The following is a 5,516-nucleotide window of genomic DNA, read 5'->3' as shown; positions in this document are numbered from 1 at the left end:
TACTGGCTGGAGCTCAGCTATAGCAAAACTTGGGCCAAAATCTCCACAGGTGTAAAGCGGTACAGCTGCTCTGGCTGGAGGGTGCTGGCGCCAGCTGAGCCAGCCGCTTTTTATTGCTTATTTGATCAAATTAAAGGATATTCACGTCTCGTGTCAATTCTGACAAAGAGACTTGCAAGCAGGAGCGTTAAGGATGGCAAAAAGTCATGCATGTGACCACTTATTACTAAAAAATGAACCAAGCTCGCATTGTCAGCACAGCATCCCCAGGCTGTTGCTGACCCTAAGACCTGCCCTGCTCCCAGCAAGGTCAAAATGGGTTGTTATTGGCATGGTGTGAGCAGTGATCACCCTAAAAACTGCGCGGGACCCCACTGTTTGCACCAGCGAAGAGCCTGCCCCATCGCCTCCAGCAGTTCCCAGTCCTGTAAAATCCCGGGAGCACACAGCTCGCGGGGACCGGGTGGTGTAAGTGGTGGGATACGGTCCTGACGGAGGAGGGCTGTCCCCTGCGGGTATCGGTCCCGTCAGAGACGGTGGGCATCTTTATTCATACAGTTTCTCCTGCCTCTGCAGAAAACCCACTCAATTTCTTCCACGAAACCCAGATAAGCAAACTTTTCATCGTCTCCTTGAAAAAAAAAAAACCAAAGAAAAACTGCAATATATCTGCCTGCAGGTGATGACTACAATTGTCTCCCCTCCCTTCCCCACCCCCAAAGAAAAAAGCATCTTTCGCTGCAGAAAAATCTGTCCATCATTTAGCGAAGCCGGCAGCTGTTGGGAGAGGAAAGACGCAGCTTGACAGGGGAAAAGAAATAGCAAAAGAGCTCCCAGAACATCGTACAGGAAAAAAATAATCTTAAGATGTTGACCTGGCACAGATGTGTGTATAATCAAAATAAAAACCAGCAATATAATGTCCTGGTTATCTCCTAAACGGGAATACTGTATACACTGCAAGGTGTCCCACTCCGAGAGCCTGCAGTTATATTTTTCTTGTGATATTTTTTCCTCCAGAACAGGAAATCTGGCACGTTTAGAGGTTGGTCCCCTTATTTCTGAAACCCCTGCACTTTTCTTTTCTTTCCCGTCTCCTTTCTTGATCATATTATGGTCTGGTTCTATCAAATTACTTTGGGCTTGGTAATTTGCAAGGGCACTGGTGCAGTTGCGTTAAATTTGTGACCTGCGTGAGAAATCACACACTGTATCATTAAAACCCAAACAATTTAAAAAAAAAAAAAAAAAATTAAAATTTCTTCCATCTCCTCTCCTTGAGTTCGTGTAGTCTTTGGATTTTTCCTCCGCTCCAGTATTCTTTCTGTCTACAATCCAGTTCACTTCCAGACCCTGCTGTTCAGCTGTTACTGAAATGTCGTCTTCAGAAACACCGAGCGGGGAAATGTTGATTTGTTTTGATCTCAGGGGAAATAATGTAACTCGGCGACAAGCCCACCAACAGCAACTCTTAATACACAGCTAGACACCTCGCAGAGAAATCACCTTGCTGGTAGGCTGCGGACATATATTTAATTGCATTTAATTCTTGAACGCTGATACAACTCATTTCAGCTGTTTGAATAATGGGGGTTTTTTGGTTCGCTGGCTGAACCAAAGCAGAGGAAAAAAAACCCAACCAATAAAGTGTTTGTTTTCATTTTCAGGTTCTTTAATCCTCTTTGCTACGTGGTCTTTTAACTCTCTTCTTGTAGTTTTTATTACGAAATGAACAGACAAATGTCGTTTCCAAGTGAAAAGCTGAAACGTTTCATGCAGATATTTCCTAAAGATAATTTGGAGGAGCGGAAAAATAAACTAAAACGCAGCATTTGGGTGCATGCCTCCAATGAGGCTTTCGGGTAACTCCTGCCCAAACTGGCACCGTTTTGGCTGTGAACGTGCATTTTGCCCGGCAGCACTGGGGCAGGCACAAATGCGAGGCCAACATGCACTAAAAGGACCCTTTTTCCCTGTAATCGCATTGTATTTCTCCCACCAGTTTTCTTACAAATGCTGAACGCTCAGACTTTGAGGCCTCTCAGGCTACTAATGTCACCGTGCTGGGAAGAGCTTTCCCATGAGCGATAATTTGCTCACAAAACGAGACTATTTCTTCCAGTAGCGACTCCTAGAACCCCGCAGGGCCTGGCCACGACTGACATGGGCTTTACCAGCTTCCCAGGCTACCTGCTGGCCAGCCAGCTTTCCGAAAGCAAAGTATTTATTCAGAACAAAAGCATTTCAGAGGAAAAAATTATTAGAGCAGCGATGCGATGCCCACCTCATTCCAGAGGTGGTCAACCCTCTCCCCCTGCTCCAAGACCCAGCAGGCTGGTGGTACCATCACCCACCGATGGTGCTATAATGGGACCATCACATGCGTCCTTTGAAGTGGCTTCCCAAATGGGGCGAAAGCACCCTCTGCCATCAGTGAATAAACCATGGATGGATTTGTCACTTGCATTATTTCCACATTTGGGGAATTGTAGTCCTTATCCTCCAGTATATCTAGTTCCCACTTGAAGCTTCTTCTAGACCACCTATTGAGCTTCAAAGTCAAGCCGCTAACCCAGACATCTCCAATGCCAGTTCACATCAAGGGCTAAATGCCTCCTGCTTCCACAGCACTTGGAGTTGAAACATCGGCACGTCACTATACCATTCCTGAAATACCCTACGCTGGCAGGGTCCTCCCCGTACCTCACTGTCCCCACACTATTCCCCCTGCAGGCAACCGCCCACCCTCTGGTGAGGGGCTGTCGAGGACCAGATGTGGGAGCAGAGACGAGGGGAGGGATGGAGGAGAGGAACGGAGCTGGGGGAAACCCAGTGTGGAGGATTTCAAGGGCCGCGGTACAAAGAGGTGAGCTGTCAGCCAGGTTCAGGGCCCTTGGAGCAGCTTGATACAAAATGAGACTAACAAATAAATAAACCCTGGGTTTTAATTAACGCGTTCTTTCATTCAGGCACAAAATTAAAAACCCATCCATCCTCAATCACCATCATCTTTTTTCTTTTTCTTTTTTTTTTTTTAATTAGGGTTTTTTGCTATACTAATTGTTACATTTGTCCAATTCCATCAAATCAAATCAAACTAATGACAGCCAGATGGTCGCAGCTCTCAAGATGCCTCACTCAGGGCCAATCCATGCCCTCTGCTGTGCAGAAGCAAAGCACAGAGGGAGCCTGCGCTCTTCCTCCAGGCACCGAAAGGACAGCATTAAAAAACACATAGTTAGTCAGCAGGAGGCAAAGCTGGTGACGATCGCTGCAACTGGCTCTCCTCATGGAGCTGAGGTTGGATGATCCACCCTGTTCATACACCGTAATCAAAAAACACGCAGAGGGGTGGAGAGGGGAAGAGTAAGCTCCTGTCTCTGGAGCAGGAACAAGGTGTGTTTGATCTCTTCGCGCCCTCTGAAGGATGTGGTGGAGGCCCCATCCCTGGAGACATTCGAGGCCAGGCTTGATGAGGCTCTGAGCAACCTGATCTAGATAAAGATGTCCCTGCTGACTGCAGGGGGGTTGGACTAGATGACCTTTAAAGGTCCCTCCAAACCCAACTCATTCTGTGATTCTATGCTGTGAAGATTTGTGCGTGCTCCCTGCCTGGCATGCTACGTAGACGCTGTGTGCATACTCTTGCGCATCCTCGACCTCCTGCTTGGCCCGTAACCTGCGCGCACTGAATTATGAAGGGCAAGATTTGTACCCATGTCTTTTGCTCCGCGATAACAGACTCGAGATGTTGTTCCCGGCAGCTCCTGTTAATACATCCATATTAATAATTACAGTAGTTTATTTAAGAAGCGGTGGGTCAAACCTGTTGTGATCACTTGAACAATACTTGAAAATTTACAGGGTGCACCCATTGTAAGTTGGGATAACTAAGGCTGCTGTTATTAACACTCTGCCCTTCCCTATTGCCAGTTTAATTTCCTTGAACAGTTTTACATCCTAGTCCTCATCCTGCCTTGGGGGTTTGTAGTAAAATTCAATAACCATTTTCCTTTCTAATTTTTCTATTAAAGCACCATCTTATTTTTGCCATCACGACTCAGGAGCGAGTTAAGCCCCCCTGCAGGCTCGCCTGCTGTTAGCGCTTGGGGCCGATGGCCCCAGCCAGAAAGCGGGGCAGCTCGGGCAGCTCTTTCATCACGTCCCGCAGCGGTTTTCTTCAGAGACCCTCCCGCTTAATAGGCGTCCCTCCAAGGACTTTGAGGCAGGCTTTAACACCCACGGATTTTGGGCAGCTTGACTAGTTGAGCGCTGGAGCAGACTTTTCAGATTCATCTATTAGTTTTGCCGGATATCTTTTTACGCCCTTCATGCTGGTAGATGCAGCAGGTACGTGCATCCAGAAGATATATCCCGCCCATCCTATGCCTTGTCCCTGTATAAAGTCCTGGCTGAGGAGCGCCCGCCTCCCCAGGGCACGGAGCAGAGGCATGCAGCCTCTTGGCACGCCACCAGTATGGCTTATTAGGATGTGAGTGCCCACGTACTGGGCAGGACTCTGCCTGCAGCTGCGTTGCATCCGTGTCCGTCCCAGTGCCAGCGCACGGACATGCATAGCCAAAAACTTGGGCAACACCTCCCCGATGGAGGACTTTTTTAATTCTCTGCATTCCCAAGGTCAGGAGGAAACCCACAGGTCTGCCACAGCCATAGCCACTACCAGCTGCAGCCTGCCTTTACCGGGAAAAACTCAGCTTTCCACCTTTCCCTGTTTTGATGGGCAACGCTGTTAGGAAGAAAAAAAAAAACACGACCATAGACTGTGGTTCCTCACTCTTGGCTACCAAAAAATTGTGGCTCATTTTTTTATTTAGATTTTTCTACTGATGCAAGCAGAAGCTTGTTCACCTGGCATTCAGGCAACGCTGTCTCACTGTAATTTGAATGGTTGAGCCAAAGTTTCAAATTAAGGGAGGCTTTCCTTCATACCTTTCAGTCTCTGGGAACATTAAGGTTCCTTCTGAGGTAACCCTTGAGCTCTGTTTCCAAAAGGCAATGCTAAAGAGCAGCTTTCTGGCGTTTGGGATCTCTTGGCTTGCATGAAACCCCTCACTCTGGCGTGTTTCGGAAGAGCAGGTGCTCCTGCAGATACTGCAGGGCCTTCAGCTCTTTCTCAAGCTCTCAAAATATGGCTAAAGACAGCAGGAAGCGACCTTCTGGCTGTAGCAGGTATTGCTAGCAAGGTTGTGATGGGATTTTTCTCTGCGTTCAGGCAAGGCTGACCGCCCCTTTTAGCAGCTGGAGCGTCGCTGGCATTGGGAAGGCTCCCATCATGTTTTTTTCCACGTCTTAAACTGTTTACTTTGACATCCAGACACCAAAACAAGTGACACTGCAGTCACAAAACAGAGAGGCATCACCTGTAGCCAGGGTGGGTTAAAAGGAGGTTAATCAGAAGGGTTAAAAGGCACCTGGCCCTGTTGCACCTGGGGCCTAATGATGATGGGCTCCAGCTATAAAAGGCTGCAGGAGGAGCATAGGTTCTTGAGGTAGAG

This window comes from Larus michahellis, chromosome 3, assembly GCF_964199755.1.
Source record: "Larus michahellis chromosome 3, bLarMic1.1, whole genome shotgun sequence".
Lineage (NCBI taxonomy): Eukaryota > Metazoa > Chordata > Aves > Charadriiformes > Laridae > Larus > Larus michahellis.
The sequence above is the reverse complement of the archived record's forward strand: the minus strand, read 5'-3'. Positions refer to the sequence as shown.